Source organism: Strigops habroptila, chromosome 8, assembly GCF_004027225.2.
Source record: "Strigops habroptila isolate Jane chromosome 8, bStrHab1.2.pri, whole genome shotgun sequence".
NCBI classification, from domain to species: Eukaryota; Metazoa; Chordata; class Aves; order Psittaciformes; family Psittacidae; genus Strigops; species Strigops habroptila.
Window position 1 is genome coordinate 34159895 of NC_044284.2, and position 20693 is coordinate 34180587.

The window sequence follows — 20693 nt, forward strand, 5'->3', positions numbered from 1 at the left end:
GCCAGGTGCCCACCAAGCTGCTCTCTTGCTCCCTCTCCTTAACAGGGCAAGGGGAGAGAATGAGGTGTTAAAAAAGTTCATGGGTCAAGATAAAGGCAGGGAGATTGGTTTTGCTTACCAATTAGCAAAGCAAAACCAAAAAACTTAGGGTAAAATAATTCCCAACTTAAAAAAAGAGAAGATGAGAAACAAAAACACCTTCTCCACCCCTTCTTCTCAGGATCAACCTCATTCTTCTGTTCCTGACTCTTCTACTCCCTCCCTGCAGCTGGCACTGGGGGCTGTGGTCAGTTTGTAACACTTTGCTGCTTCTATTCTTTGAACTTTTCACTTGCTCTAGCACATGGTCCCTGGGTGACAACCTACTACACCGTATTCTTCTCTATGGGCTGCAGACGAATCTCTGCTCCAGTGCCTGGAGCACCTCCTCTCACTCCTTCAGTGGCCTTGGTGCCTGCAGGGCTGTTTCTATTGCGCATTTTCCTCACTCCTTGCTATTGTAATTGTTGCACAGTATTTGCAACCCCTTCTTAAATGTGTTTTCACAAAGGTGCCACCAGCATCAGTGATAGGCTCAGCTTTGGTTATTGATGGATCCATTTTGGAGCTGGCTGTGTCTGACATGGGGGCAGCTCCCAGCCACTTCTCATGGGGGTCACCCCTACAGCCCATGCCACACTACCAAAACCTTGCTATGTAGACGAAATACAACTGTCTTAATTGATAAGGGGTTTTGGGGGGGGGGGGGGGATTTGTGGGTTTGGGTTTTTTTTTTTTTTTTTGTGGATGGAGAAAAATTCTTGAAACCATATACAAATATTTTCTGTACTTCTGCTTGACTAGGTTTATTGCATGTTCTCTGTAAGATTATTTTATCAGTTGTTTTTTCTTATTAGGTGTTCATACTAGCAGGTATTTCTATGCAGTGAAATCTTATCACAGTGTTCTGGGCTTTTTATATCACTGGTCACTATGCCCTAACCCTAGATGTATGTGCTGAATAACCACATTGTTCGTTTATAATGTCCTTGGCTTTTCTATAGCCTTGTCCCTATGATATTACTTGTGGACACAGTGGGCTGGATTGAAGACAGTGAAGTTGAAAGTGGTGATGTATGCAGCTATGTAACTGTGAGAAGGAATGTATTGATTCCACATACTTCCTTTTCTAACCTGCTGTAAGGTGTTTCATCATGTAGGACATCATGGAGATCTTATATTTGTTACTTAACATACATTGAAAGGTCTGACTTCTCTTTCTTGCTGGCTTTCTAAACGGAAAAAGCTGTTGTTAACATGTCTTGTGTGTCAGAGATCAGGCTGTTCATGATAGCTTATGCAGCTTTGAACATATATAGTAAGAGAGAGCAATGGCAAACTGTTATATTAATGTAGCTGAATCACAAAAAGTGAAACTATTGACCTTGCTAGCTCTGCATCTGGGGCAAATGTTACTGTGGTGAATAGAGCAGCTTTCACTAGCATTAAACAGACATTGTTTTGAATTTTGATTTGTGTGTTTTGCTCTGGTATAGATAAATGTGGATGTCTGAGTGGGGCTGAGCAAAATCCTAAAGATTATTGCAGTTTTGCATATGCCAGGAATGTTTTTAGTGAAAACTTTACTTTGGACAAAGAAGCCAATAATTAAATAGAAGCAAAAGTTATTTCTGTGTGTTCTTAAGTCACTGAAAAAGCCTGTTACCCAAATTCCTTTTCTGAAATAATGCCCTTTTAAATCAGCCAAACAAGAAGCTTTTACTATCACTCCTGCCTGGCATGGCATTGGTATTCCCTGAACAGAGCCAGCAGGTATGCAATAGGTCATTCAGCACAGCACAGCTCTTGACCTCCCTCAGACAAAAGATCCTATGAGTTACAGTGGTTGGTTCCTGGAGTATACAAAAGACACTGCAAAAACATATGGCAAGAGATAATAATAAGTTTGTGTTGAGAGGTATGTATGAGCTACATGGAGAAGCAAAGTGCTTAGCTGGTTTCCATTCTTTTCACGCAAATCCAATATCAAAATCTACCTTGCAGGGCAGTGTATGAGAAGAAACAGCTTATCAGTGGGCTTTTTCCAGGCTTAGTGATGATATGTGCCTGCCCAAGGCCCTTATTCCATGGAAGCAATTCCTGCCCTACAGCAATTTACACTGTCTTTCAACTGCACACAGGATCACATTTACTTATGCAGCTGCCACACCAGCATGGGATTAAGAAGTTGGGGACAGAGGCACCAATGCACCATACTCAACTGGCCAGCTGTGGGTTTGCATGGATTGCATTGCTCAACGCAGCCCAGGAAAACTGCCCTCTGCTCCTTCCGTAAAGGAAAGTTCATGCACTCCAGCCCAGTGCTGTTTTCCAGGCCTGTGCAGAGCCTCTTGAAGCAGCCTTTTTTCACCCTGTGGATGCGCAGCTTCCTCAGGGCGCTGCAGTGTGGGAAGCGCTCTGGGGAAGCCCATGCTGTGGCCATTAGTGCTGCGCCAACAGCAGCCTCTGCAGATAACGAGAAGCCCTTCTGCCTCGCTGCTATTAAACAGCTGTCTTTTCACAAGAGGAATCCTGAATTCTTCCTCAAACCTAAACAAAAAAGTCAGCCTTTTATTCGTTTCATCATTATCTAGGGCTGCCACATTCAAATGATTCTCCAGCAGTCCCTTCATTTCCGAGTGCACACGTCGAGAAGGGATTGGAAGCCTTTTGATTAAGAATAAGAGGTGATGACACTACAACCAGTGCAGGGTTGTCATCATTACCATGTACCTGCACTTCCACAGAGCACTCGCTCTGGGTTGCCTCTGATATAAAGCTGCTGTACTCTGTGCCCTAATTGAATGGAACTATTTTATAAACACTCATTCCCCAAATCCCAGAAAAGATCCTCTTAGAGGGGAAGATATGGGGAGGGTTGTGGGGAGGTGAGAAGCTAGATGGCCTCAGTTCCTGGCAGACCAATTTCTTCTGTGAGAGAGATTTCTTTGTTCCCTGCAAAACTGCTTGTCGTCTACAAGCAGATATCGTGGGGATTTTTCCCCCCTGCAAGTCAAATGAATGATCTGACCACCCACTTTTAATCCTGTGATTTTCTGCTTTTGGCCTGGATTACAAGTCACCTATGGCCACCTTTGGTGTGTAGCAGGCTGTAAGTTTACACAAGGCACCGAAGGGAAAACATCCATTCCTCCCTGGCCCTGTTTGTTAACTGTTCATGTCTGGTAATTTAACTGTCTGACTCGGTCACAGTATTGACCTTTTGGTAGCAACACAGGGAAGAAACCTGCTGTCTACCCACCAGGATGCTCTCATCTGTCTCATGAGATTGTGTTCATGTGTACTTCCTAAACCCACACTGCTTATCGTGGGAGCTACACTCTGCAGATGACTTGTTAAGCAGCATCCTTCTTTTCAAGCACTCCGTACACATGCTCTGGAATCTCCACTTGTGATTTACTGTTTTCCAGGTTAAGTTTAAAGTGCTGATTTTGACCTATATTCCTGTACTGGCTAGTTCTCTGTTCCCATGCAATATAACTGCAACTATAGTGGATAGAAGTGCTACACCTGAGCCTTGAAGGCTGCAGGATCTGTGCTGGGCCAGTGCCTTCTTGGAAACTGGTCCCCCAGTTGCAGTTCAGTAGTTAAACTAATCCTGTGCTATCTCTGTGTTTAAAGGTGAAAGGCTTTTATTCTTAAACAAGCTTTCCTTGGATCCTACATTTTAGTAAGAATACTCTAAAACTGCTACATGAAATTATATTAATAGACAACAAAATTACAGCCAATTCCTGGCACTATTTCAATAGCTATGTATGAAATTTACTGCATAAGGGATGTTAAGTTAAAAGTGGTCAGAGGAGTTACTTTTATCTTGGCTTACATATAGCATTACATTTACACCTGAACACAGGGTGAATTATCATCCAGAGGAGTTGAGAAGGAATCTCTTTTCTCCAGGAATGGCAATTATATTTGATTAGGTACGTGGGAGCTTTTTCCTCTCCTGGCCAAGGAGCTGAGGGCAGTGCTTTGAAGACACCCAGCCTCATGATCAAGGTGTAAAGCATAATGACAAATGTGAAGTTCCTGCAGGGTCAGAGTCAGCTACAATAGTTCAGGGGAGAGGGCATCGGACTGGGACTTAAGAAGCTTGACTTGACTGCCCTTTTCCTCCACTGGGCTGCAGGACAAATCACTTCCTTTCTGTGCCACAGTTTCCTTATCTGTGAAATGGTGGTAATGAGCCTTTCTTCTTCATTTCTCTTTGTAATAGCTCCAAGAGCTGCAGGTAAAACATGCTATACAAGCACTTGGTATTACTGTGTTTGATTTGTGGGATTTTTTTGTGTGATATCCTAATGCAAGGAGTTGTTTCAGATTTGCACACATAAGCTCAAGGACTGTGGTGTTTGCCATCCTGCTGTTAACAGCTCTTCCCTGAAATCATTTGGATGTACAGACAGTACTCTGCTATTGTTTTTATTAGGATATCTGCAGCCTGAAATCTTAGTGTAACAGGATTTGCTAGCCAAGCATAGCCCTCAAACAAAAGCACACAGAGGATGTGCCTTTTCAGATGCTCTCCTTTGCACAATGACCCCTCCATCCTTTTGCCTCTGGTCTCTGCTGGTCCCCTGTTGAGAGGCCTCCATACCTGTAGTCATCAACAGTTTGCCAACATGAGGGGGAGGAGGAAAAAAATTCTCTTGACATGTGTAGTAACCTAAGCCTCACTCCAAATGTGTTTACTTAAGCACTGCTAGGGGTTCCCTCCTTCCCGTCCCTGTCACTTCTCTCCTCAACATGCCTTTGTTTCAAGATGGGAGGAGGCTGCTGGAGGGGTAGGAGGTTTCTGTGGCGGTGCCTGCTGTGATCTGAGCCTTCTTTGTTTGACAACGTGTGCAGAGTTCTTTCCACCATCTTCTCTTACTAATGAAATACATTGGGATGAAGAGTCCTAATTGTGAGGTGATACCCCACTGAGTGCCAGAGCAGGCAGGGTGTGCATGATGCTCTTTAGTTTGGGTCATTGGAAGTGATAGATGCAGAAGGATGGTAGATTAGTTCCTGCTGAAACCTGAGAAGCTGCCTGTATTGGTGAATGTCACCCAGTGCTCAGCAAATGCATTCAAATGGAATCACTGAAATCTTGGGTTTCAGCCCTAAGTGACCACTACAGGCAACAGTAGTTCCTGCCTGTGGAATAAACATTTGCTAAACACACTTCAGCATAATAACACTTTGTGCAGCAAGCAATCACTTACCACTCTCTGCCTCTTCTTGCTGTTGTGACAATCCAAATGCTACCCAGACCACAGCTGTGTCAGTCTTGCCTAGAAGTGTTTTGCTAACAAATTGCTTAACTTCCCTGACCAGAAGTCATGGTGCAATGTTTGCATGTTGAATGTATTTAAATTTGCTGGTTTTCCCATACCTCTTCCCTGGACCTGGAGAGCAGGGCACTGATGGCAGATGCAGGATGTCCAGCCTTTCCGCTAATAAAATATGCAGATAGTGCTTGGTGCTATCAGTGACCTGAAATATAAAATTACTTGTCCAAGGCCATACATTTCCTCTCCTACACCTCTACAGCTCATCTGCTGAACCCCATTAGCATTTTGGGGTAGGAACCATACAATATTGATTGTTTATCCCACTCTGTGGGATATGAAATCTCACTCTAATATAATGAGGTTTTTTAGTGGTAAAATGATTTTTCAGGAGTTCCAATGGGTGTACCTTTTCTTGACAGAAAACGTCACTTGCAGAGCGAGGACTGTAGCCAAGTCTCTAGACTGCTGGCCCATTACATCATCTGCAATGAGAAGTGCTAAATGCTCCATCCCTGGCAATATTCAAGGCCAGGTTGGACAGAGCCTTGGGCAACATGGTCTAGGGTGAGGTGTCTCTGCCTATGGCAGGGGGATTGGAACTAGATGATCCTAAGGTCCTTTGCAACCCTATTTTATGATTCTATGATTGTAGCTCCTTGATGCTACTATGTATTTATGCAAGAGGACTGATCACAGTAACAGATGAAAGGGTCTGCTTTGTGAAAATGAAACTATCTGTAAAAAGCTTTATAACAAAGTGTGGACAAAGGACAATATTATGACTTCAGTATTACAAAGATACAAAAATGGAGATGTGCTTCTCTTGCATTTCATCAGGCCTTTCTGCAGTATTTAACTCTGGAATCAAATTTCTCCTCCTGTTTTCAAAATTCATAGAGCCAACCATGAAATTAGGGATGTGTCAACTGGAAATAAGGAAGCATTTGACTTTGACACTAGAATTAATTAAACTGTTATTACATTGATCTCTACAGCATCTGTTCCACTTGTATGCAGAAATGCTACTGTGTGCTACAGGGCCATTTCATAGTGGTGGAATTGGATGCTGTGATCAGCCATATGCTGATAAAATTATTCTTTTGTCAGCATGTCTGCCTGGAATTGCTTCAGGAGCTGGAAACATTCAAAGCAACAATGCTCAGTGCTGAGTGCTTGAGATTGGTGATGTGAAAGGGACTTTTGGTCTAGTTCCATGCTCCATATACACTTCATACTTCACATACAGGTTGGCAAGCCTTTTCCTGTGTAAGCATCTAAAAATGGGTTTTTCAAGCACTTGAGTTCTGAGACCAAACTTTCAAAACTTGTTTACCGAATGGGATATCATTTGTTTGCAAAATTCCATCCAACTCTAGTCCATTAAATCTGGTAGTTCAGTTGCCACCTGGGGGGGATTGGGTCAGACCCCAGAGAAGTCAGGGTAGAAGAAAGCTGGCATAATAACCCTGCTGACTGTGTCAGGTGGAAGGTATAGGTGATTAGGTTTGTTGGATGGTCCTTGGAGACCTGTGTTAGGCTTGTGCAGCTTATAGATACATCAGTCACAGGCACCAAATTCCATCAGAATATATAAGGTGTGCATGGCAAATGACAGAGCTGCTAGTCATGCTTTGCCTTCCTCTATGGTTTGCATCCAGAATTTGCAATGAGTCCCTATTTCACTGTGCACAAAGAATGTGAGATTCGTCAGGTGCTGGGAGAACTGAAAAGAAGAAAAATGAATGAGGCATTGCCGTGATTTGTAGGGTAATGGCAGAGGAATTGTCTCAGTCCTGAGGTTATCTGCATGCCTCCCAGTGTAGTCAGCATTGCACGTGGAGCCCTGCAGGGATTAAAAAAAAAAAAAGGGGGCCAAATCCATTCATGGGTAAAGATACCCTGATGACAAGCAAAGCCTCATGTGACTGGGTACTGTCCATATCTGTAATTAGTCCCTAAATATGCACCTGAAACACACCCATTTTTTTGTTTTTTGGTTTTTGGGGTTTTGTTGTTTTGGTTTTTTTTTTTTTAAAGTGGCCATTTAAAAATGGGTGTTGTGTTGGAAAATTTTCTTTTCCTAGTTTCTGTTTACACTTGAAAGCAATTCTCTTCAAGCCTTGAGAAGAATGTAATTATTTGCTTTTACAATTAAAGCCACAAAAGCAGCTAGCTATTGTTGCATGCTCCTTGAAAACATGCTATCACTTTTGATGACTGTGATATTATTAATCAGCTAATCATCATCAGTGGATTAAAATAAAATTGCTCAAGTAAACACAAATGCCTTCTCTTTAAAGCATTCATCTGAACACTTCTGAGTTTGCATGTGTGTTGTTGAGCACTGGTTAGGGCTGTGGTGTACCGCCATGCACAACTGCCATGCTCTCACATGCAATGTGCGGAGGACAACCTGCAGCTCTGAAAGCGTGCAAGCCCCTGAAAGGTTGGTGCTTTGTAACAACTCCATCAGATGTCACCACAAGGTATTTGTCTGTCAGCAGTGGCCAGCTAAGTGATTAGCTGACACAGCTACTCACTGTATGGGTCACTGGTAAAACAGACAGGTTCAAAAATTTAAGACGTTTGGTCCAACTCCTCCTGAATGTCTTGCCTGCTTCATTCATCTATCAGTTCAGTTGTCATGTGCACGCAAAATAACACATGCTGGCACTTAAACCAAGCTGTTTAAAAATAGCTGGTTAGCCCATGGTGGGCAGAAATACTGAATTTTGTTTGTCTGGAGAGGAATTTTTTTTGGCCTTCCTAGGGATGTTTACTGCCTCTGTTAGAGTGGAAGGGAAAGCAGCCCCATCTTCCATGCTGAGCACTTGCACCTGTGCTACCTGATAACTATATTAAGTTTCTTCACACTGCTTCCATTTTGTGTCTTATTTCACAGTCATAAGAAAACCCCCATCAGCCCATGAAGCTGGTTTTAACAGGCAGATACAAATTTTCTGTCTCCAGAAATGCAGCTATCAGAACCCCCACCGAAATACGAAATTTATTTTCATCCAGTTACATTTCAGACTTGCCCCTCCCATCTCCTTTACTCAAGCAGGATTTGTGTGAACTATAATTAAGGGATAGATTGTTGGTTTTTAAAAAAAAAAAAAAAGTAATGTCTGACCATGTAGATAGTAAGTGTAAATGAGTGTTATGATTGCACACTATAATGGGCCATAAAAACTAATCCCCAAAGATGTTAATAAGAAATACTAAAGATCTATGGTGGAGTTGGTAGCTTAAGAATTGGACAGCCCGTTCTTGTTACAGCACAAGGAAAAAGCTGATCTGCTTTTCTTAGTTAAAGCTTCATTTGGCACTTATGAGGGCTAAAAGTTGCTTTCCATTTAACATTTCATTTTTTTGAGAATTACTCTAATGATATGCTACATCAAAGTTTCCTAAGGGTCTGGTTTCTTGAATTGCCTCCCCTGCACTCAATATATGCGATTCTCTCTTGAAGTGGTAATGGCTGGTGATGAAAGCTAAGGGATGGGCACAAGGTGATTCTTCTGGCCAAAAATGTTGCATAGATGGAGGAAGCTAAAGAGCAGTTTTCATGAAATATAAAAGAGGAAAGTGTGACTGAAAGTCAGAGGATATATTTAGATAGAACAGGATCATATCCTGCGTCTGGTTTCCATGGTGTCGAAGTCTTACCTAAACCCTCATATCGTAAAAATAAAGGTAGCCAGAAATGTAATACTTTAAATTTTGATTATGTGTCAGAGTGGCAGTAGGACTTTAAGATCTTGTCAACAGCCAAAACAGAGTAGTAATATTCTTTCATAGAAGTCAGTGCACAAAAGATACTACTCAGTTGAACACAAATACAAATGTTGACACACAAGCCAAAGAATATTTTGTACTATGTGTGTAAAGGATTTTACACAACTTACACTGGGCTTAAAGCACTCCAAAAAAGTGGGTGCTTTAAGGCTCATGTTCTTCTAATATTAAGGGTTTGAGTTGAGGCTGGGAGAGGGAAGCTGTTCAGAAAATGTTCTTCTGTGACAAAAATCTGAAAAAGACATACAGCATCCCAATGAGAAGCATGGCAGAGGAAAATATATCTGCCACTCCTCCATCCAACCCTCCAGCCCTCATTTAACACCTTTTTCTTCCACACCCCCCCCCCCCCCCCCCAAGATCTTAGTGAAAATAAAGTGGCTGTATTTCAATGTCCCTATTTTTTCTTCCTATAAAGAGTGGGAAACCCATGAAATTCTCCCCCCCCCCCCTTTTTTTTTTTTTAAACCTGAAGAGGAGGAGAAAATTTATGAGGACACATTACTGCTTACTTTCATGTGGTTTTGAGCATGGCCTTGTTTTGATGAAGCTCGTGTATGCTCCACTGCAGTATTTTAGCAGTCTTGCGATCAAGACTACTTAGACTCATTGAAGTTTTGCAAGTCTATGGATGCCAGCAACTCTGCAATAACAAGCCATGGCTCTGTACTCAGGCTAATTACTGCTGAAGTCAAAGGGAGACGGATTATTTCCTGCCAGCAAGTGCTTGGGCTGCAGCAGAATGAATTCTGCATGCAGAACCATTTCCATGAGTTTTACTGTTTTCCACCCTGAATGCTGAAATTGAGGCAGAGCAGAAATTAAGCAGTTTGCCAGAGGCTGAAGAGAAAGGTGCAGGCTACCAGGGAAAAGAGGTGGTACTGGTGACTCCCAAGGTATTATATATTCAGCAGTTGGCAGATTGCTCTGTCCTACCAGCATGCACTGCAAGACAAATTAAGTACCTAAATGAGATGATTTTGAAAAGGCTTCTTTTAGCCTCTCCCTCAGCTGTTTTTTTGGTAGATGAAAACATGGGATGTTAGCCAAAATTATGTATTCTTGTAATGGCCAAATGTTATGCAAGCACCATTACTAATAAGAGCAGGATTTGGCCCTGTGTGTTTGTCCTGTGCTCTTCCCTCTGATTCATACTCCTTGATGCTGGATCAGGTGTTACTCTCCACTGTTCAGAAAACAGAGGCATATTCACACTAGAAGCTCTAAAACTCACTGAATTCATCATTAATTGGGAAGGGGTAGGGGAGAGAGTCCTGTGTCTAACCCTCTTGCAAAATTCTTGAAGAAAAATTCCAGTTTCAAGTACATTTAAATTTTTACTGCCAAGTTAAACCCTTGCACAAAAAAAAAAAAATCTTACAATGGAAATGCTGACGGGTCCCTAACTATAGTACCAATAGCAGCCTCTGCCATAATAAAGATGTTGCATGTTATCAATAATCCTCTTTTTGCCTGAATCCCTGTCTCTCTAAAGAGAAAGGGCTTACTGACTGGGCAAATCTATTTATAAATTTTGTCTTGGCACAGAGGAACATATTGACAATGCAGGGGAGATCTGTGGAGGCAGCTGTCTGACTGCATGCAAGCAGCAATCTGAGTGTCAAAGCAGGGCACTTAAATTTTCTCTCATTCCTCTAAAAGAGGGAGTAGGGGGAATTAAGGAGGAAAAAGAAACCCTTCCTTTGAACAAGGCAGGGTCAGAGGAGTTACAAAAGGTTGAGTAAACTGTCACAGTTGGCTCATTGAAGAGTTTTGAAGGGCTTTCACATACTATTCACCATTGGATAGTCATCTGAACTGGGAACCAGGGTGTGCATGTATTTATACTGTACGGAGGCATGTGTACCATGACATCCCTAGCTGATAAGGAGAGGTCTTCCTGGGGTTTGATGATACTTTGCTTTGAACAAAATGATGGAGGGGTAAAGCTGGAAGGAAAAGAGATAAGATCTCAAGGAGGACACTCGCTTTTTCCCCTGAATGGCATTTTGAAAGGATGTTTTTCTTTGAATATGCTGTGGTGGATTTCACCTCAGTTCACTTCTAAGCAAAGTCTTACAGAGAAGATGATGAATTTATTTCATCAACAGCATAAAGTGGCAAAAATGCTGAAGTCCTGTCATTTACCATCTTCTCACATTAGTGATATTCTAGTAGAAACTGGACTTTTTCCTTTCAAATAATAAGAAATAAAGAAGACAGTGCTGCTTAATGTTCCTGTATGCCTGCAGCTGAGCAGTAACAGAATTCTCCTATTTCCCCGGGTCCTTGGCCCATTTTCTAGTGTGATAGAGAATAAAACCACCTGGATATTTATTAAGTGACTGTGTTCCTGTGAGGATAAAAGCAGTGTGATTTTTTTATTTTTTTTCCTCCTTTCTTCCCCCCCCTTCCTTTTCACAATTTGTCTGCACATGTACAAACACTGAGCTGCTGTGTACTACAAGTTACCGCTTTAACTCTGCCTGCAGACTTTCATTACAACTCTTCACAAACCTTTATGTACACAGTCTCCTTCTGGAACTGCTGAGCAGTTGATGAGAGAAATGTTTCACTCTTTTTGATGGGGTTGTTGAAACAATGGAGCATGTGTAGAACAAGAAAAGGGTGCCCTGATGTGGTGTGTAGTCTGAGTGACACAGCTCTGGTAATGGTAAGATGGCTGTTTGTGTGGAGGTGAGGATGTATACTTTTAGCTTTGCTTTTCTTTTTCTGGCAGCTGTGCTGCTTTGCAAATGCCACGAGTGCTTCACAACAAAGTACTTTATATATTAGTATACCTTGGGCAGGATATTTTCTTTTAAGAGCTCACTGTTGTCCTATCAATGTTTGATTTCAGGCCAGGGATGAATGGTTTTGAAAATCCCACTCTGAATGTATATGGCTGTTCTCTATTACGTGGATGTCATATTTTCTGCTTCTTATGCCAGAAGGCTAACGTTTACTCAAAGCAGAACAGCAAGGATCACATTGCTCTTGCGAAAACAGCTTACAATGTGCAACCAATAAGTAGGTCACTTATGTGAATGGGATACTCTATAAGTACCATGTCTGCCACAAGAGACTTATGAGCCAGGCCCCTATGGTGTATATATAATAGTCTGCTGGTCTGCTTCAATTCCCACAGATGTCTAAACTAGACCTTGGTTTAAATGGAGATGGATCAAGGCATATGCATCATGTATTAACTACTGATGTGTCTTTTTCCACATAGGCTTACTGAAGTAACTGGGGCTGTCACAAAAGTCGAAATTAGTTGTATAAGTTCACTTTCAATCTTCACAAGCCATTTGAGTGATCCAGACATACTCCTCCAGAAAATGCAGGGGAGGAGAATAATGCATGTGGCAGCATTAACTCGGGACATTGATGAACTGTTCAAGTCTTTCAGGTGACCTGACTCTGACCCTCTTAGCAATTTTTAAGAGACACAATTGTTTCTTTTACATTTCCGTTTTCATCCTTGTCTGGCTTTGGCAGATCTGCTCAAAGTTGTGGGGAAGATGATAAAGATAAAATTCCTAACTAAAGCAAGGAAATATTGAAAGTTGTGCTGGAGAGGCTGTAATTTGGGCAATTGTCTGTTGACTGCTTTTGCTAATGGAGCAACATTGCAACCAACAGCCCTACATTGGGTAAGGGCCCAGGAGCTGTTAAGCTCCTCTTCCAGTGCTGTGCATTTTGGCAGCACTGCAGAATCTCCCTCCATGTGCAGTGCAATTCCATCTAGGGAAGAGTATGACCCAACCTGTTGAAGTTAAGCTTTGACATGGCGTATGTGAAAGATAACCTTTGACTGCAAGGACCGAGGAAAGTGCTTGCTGGAGGAGTCATCCAGCTGAAGTCCCAGCGCCGAGTTTGCTTCCCTCTGAGTTTTGAAGACTGTGATTATGACTAGGAGGTGCCTTTGGCGGGGTCCACCAACACCTCTTGTCCAAGAGGACAGAAGTCAGGCTTGGGTGGCTAGTCGGAGATCAACTGTGAAAGCCAAGAGTCCAACTGTATTTCATTGGAAAACCATAAAGGAGACAGCTTCATCATTAATTTAAAATTATTTACAGTGCCGATAACATGACACAGAGAAAGGATTGGCACTAAAAAAAGATTATTCTTCAGGGACAAGTTCTTCTACTGTTCTCATTAAAGAAATTGCCTTGTTCTGGAGAACTGTTATTCAACAGTGAAGTACAACATTTTCAAGTGATTGGAAAAAAAACCCCAACAAACACCAGAAAAAACCAGCCCTCTTTGCCCTTAGTATAATTGCATCTGTTCACCGTCTGGTCAGTCAATCCAAGGTAGAAATGTTCAGCACTGAACAAGACCAGACTGCCTGGCTATACACTCTGCAACTATTAATTTTTTTTAAAGGACAGGAGATGCATGTGCATTTATCCCCCTTGAGTATCCAGGGTTATCTCATTTCAACCAACTTAAAAAGAAAGAAAAATAATGTGCCTTATTAGATGCTCATATATACCTCCCCAACGAGGTCCTTACTCATCATTTTGTTGTAGCTCTCCCTACTAAAAGTAGAGGTTTTATACAGGTCTACCTTTTGCTCTTGTTCTTTGCATAGCGCTGAAAAATATGCTTAAACCAACTCTTCTAGTTAAGGTGTAAATTAATCGTGATTTTATTTCTCTTGCCTGGACCAAGATACTTCAAGAAGCACCCTTTAAATCTGTGTATGGGAACCCTGGGTGCCATCACCACAAATACTGTGTGTGTGATGTGTTGCAGAGCAGGAATGGGTGACCAAGACCTTCATTAGATGGCAGATTTCCACATTAAAATGAATATTAGCAATTTCAGCCTCAAAAACACTTCTTCTGAGAACAGTTAAAAGGCACTGAGAGCAATAAAATATTAATCATTGGCAGTTTTAAGAAGGTAAAAGCATTTCCCAGGGGGCATCTTGTGGTGCTACAGCCTTGCCTTATGCATGGTTTCCTACCTCTCACTTCCTTCCTCATTAGGTTGGCATTGGGATAAAAGAGCAGAATGGGTCAGGAGGTCCCGTTCCAAGTAATTAGAGAGTTGCTTCTTTTATCTAAGTGTACCTTGTTAACGTATATCAGTGTCAGCCAGGTTAATTGGAACTTTAATACATAATTGATGCTAATTTATGGCCCTTTTTGTTCCAGGATGCTCATGTGGACCCCAAAGTCAGGATACAGTTTTCTTCTTATTAATCATATACTGAAAACCAATATCCTGTAGGGAGGAGACCCACAACTTATTACAGTTGCATAGCTTTTCTGCCCCTTAAACCCCTTGGTTCACTAGTGTTTCATGTTTTTTTAAAAAGCTCCTGCTTAGCCTCAGCATAAAATAAATGTAAATGTTTATTTTTGCTTTCACCAGTCAGCCTGCCCAGCTCCGTAGAAATGTGTTACTGTGAGATGGGTAGGACTCCAGCTCTGTAGCTGACGTTGTTGTTCCCACAAAATGCTCTTCCTCCTCAAACTGACAAAAATATCCATGAAGAGAGAAGTAAATGCTACCACTGCCTTTTAATGAATTTAAAGGGTGGTGTCAGGACTGTGCATTACTTTTGCAGGAGGAAAAGCACTCCTGGGAAGAAAACACCTAGGAAAGGCAAACGAGGGCTGACTACTGTGTACCCTTGGGGCATGTTGTTTTCACTCTCTGAGGTTTGGACTGCCAGGAGCAGGTGGGGTGGGCAGGTTATGATGGGGTAGCAGCTTTCCCTGAACAGCAGTATTTATTGTAGTTGGAGAATTGAGCTTCTCATGGTGATGTTTCATCTGAGTCACCTGGGAGCCTGAAACCTTTTCCTTCAACCTATGGTGACCAGGAAGTGTGGGTCGATCTGCAGTTACCATGTAAGATGGGGAGCTGCTTAAGAAAAATCACAGAAGATATAGGATGTATGGCTGATTCATTTTCCTTACGGTCTGCACATCTCGGATTCAGAGTCTATGGGCTTTCAGTGCTTGTGCAGGCAAAATCTGAGGAATGCTTCTTGTTAGTTTAGCTGAGATTTTAGTCAGATTTTCTCTTAAAAGGGTTCTTCTAGCCCTTAAGTATAGCAAGGGTTGCACAGATAATAGCGTTATAAGATGTCCCTGCTTAGACATATCTAAAAATAATGCCATTTCTGGGATTACTGATGGTCCTACAAGCACATTGGAAGCTCACTTGCTCCAGTACATTGCCAGATATTTGAACTGCTTGGATCTGATACATGTACTACAGGTTCCTCCTTTAGTTTGCCCCTGGGTTCATTTTGTTCTCTGGAAACCAGATGTGGCATAACATGATAACATACCTGTAGTAGGTTATGCTGGAACATGACACAACATGTTTCAAGTTTCTTTTGAACCTTCCTGAGATCAGATATCAGTCAAAAGGAGGTCATTTTAATTATCAATGATTAATTAATTAGATGATTGTTGGACAGATGAATCCAAAGATTATATAGCACTCTTGATCAGTGTCTGTAACACAGAAAAATAAAGAAAATTTTTAAGGTGAATGAATGGACAGATTGGTGCTCAAAATTTCAGCTACTCATGTGACACTTGTGTAGCATTTCAGAGGGTTGAAAGTGATGAGGTTTAGCAGCATCTCTCAGTACAATCTCATGAACAGTGGCAAATAATTAGGGATCACTCTGCATTTTAGAAATTACTTCTTGATTGAAATATATTCCTGACCCGTTTTGGTTTTAAGGTGTCCAAACTGAAGTACTTTTATTCGCGCTGCTATTTACGGATTTGAGTGCTGTGCAAGGCTGGTACGTGCTGGCAGTACTTGCCCAGTTATTCTGCATGGATTCTCCTGCTGAAGCTGACAGCCAGTTTGGCTAGGGACCTGTAGGACAGAGTGATCCTGATCAAATCTAAGGCAGCACTGATCATAGAAGGCAAGGCACAGACATTGGAATGGGGATGTTTTGGAAGCAGAAAAATCCTTTTGGTCAGATCTGCTGTTTTTAACAATGCCTTGTGTGTTCTGCAGCTCTATATATGACAGGGCCCTGAAGGCATCAATGGTCCTTGCTGGCCCTGAACAGGCCAGTGACCCCATTTCAGCCCACCTGTGTGTACATGACTCAAGTGCTCATGCGCCCAATATTGTATGCAACCTAAAGTGTGGCCAAACTTTGACATAAGATCAGTGCCTTTGGTAGGACAGACTTTTGGAGACCAGTTTACTCGGGGAGGAGCTAGGGGGATGTTAATGCTTTGCTTTCTTCAGTATTTCAGTACATGAAACATTCATGTTAGATGAAGGTCCACTACTGCCACAGGTGCAGTGCAGTTCATGATGAGAGGCAGAGTGGGAAAAGCCTGGAGGTCAGGAACAGAGAAATACAGAGGTCTCAGTGAGCTCTAGCTGCTGCAAAGTGACAAGGAGTTTGGGCCTTTCAGTAAAACTGCATTTGCGAGTGCCCACTCAAGAGAAATTGTGTTGGCAACTGTGGGAAAGAGGAAAGAGGGTTTGGCAAGTTGATGAGACTTGTTGCCTGGATGGCTCCATGGGCCAGAGCTTAACGCATGAGTCTCCATGCAACTATAACCCCTTGAACTAGCTTTCTTGCACTTGATGCCTTTTTGGGTGCCAGGCTATACAGGATAAATCTCTTCACAGAATTTTGGGAGCTCTAGGTAGGATAGCATCTCAATCAGTTCTGATAACTGACATGATGTTATGCTGACATGATGTTGCATGTATTTTGCTATATAGCTTTTCAAATGTGGCACAGACTGGGTGGTCTTGGGAAATTAGAGGTGCAGCTCAATATTTATAGTTGGTTGGTTTGGTTTTTTTTATTATATAAGGAATAATATGAGTATCTAGAAGCATATTTTCCAAGGAGAGTGAGACTGAGACAAACACCATAAAAACTGAAGCAATCCTGAGGCTTATAAGAATTGCATTAAAATCTCCCTTGGCTTTTTCTCTCCTTATTCTTTCCTGTCCAAGGATTTCACAAGAGGACTGAGTGGAATCGATTAACCTCACAGAAACTCCAGTAAGACTTAATATTCTCAAAGGAAGGTCACCAGGTTTCAGTCTGTGCCAGCACTCACTGTCCTGAGGTATTGAAGGCTGGGGAGCTGGAAGTGAACCTTGGTCCCCAGCAAAGGAACTAGAGAAATCTGCCAAGCGATTTGAATAGAAATTGACGTGGCTGTAATTTTTTCTTTTTTTGGAAGTTGCTTCTGTTTTCAGGACCATGCTCACCTCAGAAAGGAGGCTGGGGAATAATGCTTCACACAGCTGATTGTTACTGCTCTGGTGGCACAAAATAAACAGAATGGGGAAGGCAGCAAGTGCATTAGGGCAGGGGAAACAAAGGAGCATTTCTAACCTCTCGCAGCAATAGGCAGCAGGGCACATAATGAGCTCTGCACTAGTGTGAACTAAAGAAGTTTTTTCTTTCCCCACCTCCCTCCTGATGCCGCATCTACCCATGCCCCATGGGGAGCAGTCAGACATGGTTAGCAGCAGATAACCCTGTCTTATTAAGTGCAGGGTTTGTGATTTTAGGGGGGTTTATTGGATTTGATTGGAGGGTTTTATTCTTCTTAACAGGTGGCTGAGAAACCTGCAGGCCATTAACTTGAATGGAGTTGGCTGGGGTTTTTTCAAAGTTGGGCCAGAAACTGTCCCTTATCTTCATTGTAGCTGCAGCATGACTTCTCAGGTGAGGAGCCACTGCTAGGGTAAATAGCCCTTACAAAAAACAAAGTCTCTGTTTCCCTGTAAATGTCTGCAGGAACTAAAAGCAAGTGAATCATGAGTTGTCTGGCATACTCACAAATTTGTGTCTATACAGTCACGGGCTTGGCATGACAGACAGGCTGGCGAGGGGAATTTCCTTCCTCTTAGACATTTCTCAGCTCTTGTAGAGACTGCCTGCTTGTTCCTACTGCTTTCTGCACTGTACATACTTCTTTGCATTAAATGAATAAGGATAATGAAAATATTATTGACCCATGAGCCTCTTTAAGACAAAGAATGTGCAAAAAGTACCTCGAGGTCACCTGTTTCTAACCAACCCCTCAAGTCCATAGATTTTTATTTTTATTTTAGAAGATAATATAGAAAACAGGGGATTTTGATTATTAATAAACAGTTGACTCCAGCAGTGACCAAACAAAACTGGCTAATCAGAGCTCCCTCAGGAGGGCCAGCAAAATTGGGAAGGGTATCACTGCTTGTATCAGGAAAGTAGCTTCTTCCATAGCTTCATCACCCAGTAGAAACACTTCAACAAAATAAGAAATACTCTCCTGCCTGGCCCCCAGCCCTGGATGCAATCCCTCTCAACTGTTGCTCTGCCTATGCAGATCCTTACGTGTTTTGATTTTTTCCCTTAGGGATACTTAAATTATGAGGCTGTGCTTGCCACATACAGCGGAAGCTGCTTGAATTTTAAATTACACTGCTGTTGCAAACCAATTAGGTTTTTTTTTTGGGGGGGGGAATTGTGGGGGTTGGTTTTTTGGGTAGGGGGTTTGGCTTTTTTTTCTTGATCGTAATCCAGTGGATGTTTCTGCTTGAACTGTCCTGCTTACCTGTTGCAATATATTAGTTCTAATGGGCCCTGATTGCACTGACGATGCTACGGGCATCTGAAACTATTTTTTGCTTTAGTGTGAAAGGGTGATGTGCGACTTGGCTTTGTAACTCTAAAATATTCAGGTGTAATATATCACCCATTCAAAGATGTTCACATTAAACAAGTAGAGATGTACTTTATTGCAGACTCGCGTGTTTTTGTTGTAGGTATTGTTGCATGTGCTGCGTAGCAGAGGTTTTAAGATTCTACCCCTCAAAAAGAGATGAATGGGTTTGGGATTTATTGAGTCTATATTGACAAGCTTAGGCTATAAGTACTTTCTAACACCTATGACTATGTTCAGTTCCAAAATAAAATGTATCTTGAAGACATTCCCAGGAAAAACCTAGTGAAATGCTATAGAAGCCTCATGCTCCCTCAAGGTGTGTGCTAAGTTCCCAAAAGAGGTTGTAGCTCCTGTATTGCAAACCTAAAGTTAAGGAGTAGAGTTATATTTCACAAATGTCCCTATAAATACACCATTAAGTCTATGTACCTAGTTACTGCAAGAGGAAAGAAAACGTTTTTGGTGACATTTGCTTAAATGTGAGCCAGTGCCGAGCTCTGAGCCTGGAGCTCCCTTTAGCGGACCGACGCGTGTAGTGCACAGCATCTTGTGCTTTGGCTCCTGGTGACTTCACATTGCAGCAGCTTAGAGAGTATGAAATGCTGTTATCCAACCCATTTCCCTATCAGTGTAGAACTGTTAACACAAATCTCGTTTTTCAGCGGTGTTGACACGAATCTTGTCTTGGTTAAAGATGGGGACAGATGCCAGCTCTCCCAACTTCCACCTGATAACCAAAACACCAACCTTTCCTTCATTTGCAATAGCCTCCTCAGCAAAAAGCTACTCCTTTGTTGATTCCAAGTCTGGACTTGAACCCCACAGCTGAGCTGGTTCTCCTGCTTGGAAAGCAAGTTCTTCTTTAACGCTAAGCTCATAGAGCTGGGACTGCAGGAACTTGAAACAGCTCCTTCCTTCCTTGGTCAAGTGGGTTACAAAACCAAATGTGCTCTGTCACTGTGTGCCTCCAGCCCAGCATAATGGAAGACCTCAAGACCCAAGTATTTACCTGTGGAGAGTAAAACAGGCCACCCGAGGAGGTGATGGGTGGAAGGGAAGGAATTGTCTCCACTCTCACTGGGTGTGAATTACTCAGCAACTACAATGACACATTGTAGGCCTCTTACATCTCAAGTGCCAAGTGTGTGACTTGCTTGTTTCATCTTCCCTCTCCCCACCTACTGCAGTGGCTGCATCTCAGGCATTTGCAGCACCGTATCATGTGGTCTCCCTCCAACTTCTTGACCTAATGGGCAAACTGTACTGACTTCTCTGGAAAAGTAGGACAGGATGTAGGACAGTAACATCAACGATGAGTCCTTGGAAATATATGGGCTATCGCTGGCACATGACCTGTACTTACCTGAGCCTGTGCTTTGGCAGCAGATGTTACTCAAGCCTCTCCTGCACACCACAGCTGTCTGTGTGTCGTGGTTTGAGCCCAGCCGGTAACTCAGAACCACACAGCCGCTCGCTCACTCCCCCCCTTCTTCCCCCCGCTCCCGGAGGGATGGGGAGGAGAATCGGGAGAATGTAACTCCCACGGGTTGAGATAAGAGCAGTCCCGCAACTAAGGTATAATACAAACCACTACTGCTACCACCAATGATAATAATGATTAGTGAAATAACAAGGGGAGAGGATACAATTGCTCACCACCCGCCGACCGATACCCAGCCCGACCCGAGCAGTGATCTGGGCCTTCCGGGTAACTCCCCCCGGTCTATATACTGGGCATGACGTGCTGTGGTATGGAATACCCCTTTGGCTAGTTTGGGTCAGGTGTCCTGTCTCTGCTTTCTCCCGGCTTCCCCTCCTCCCTGGCAAAGCATGAGACTGAGAAAGTCCTTGGTTGGAATAAACATTACTT

General features: G+C 42.6%; 1 long non-coding RNA gene across 2 annotated transcripts in view; it reads left to right on the plus strand.

Annotated features, from left to right (window-relative positions):
• The window catches only part of LOC115612278, a 59883-nt gene that overhangs the window by 18648 nt on the left and 20542 nt on the right, over positions 1 to 20693 (plus strand). The window lies entirely within an intron of this gene.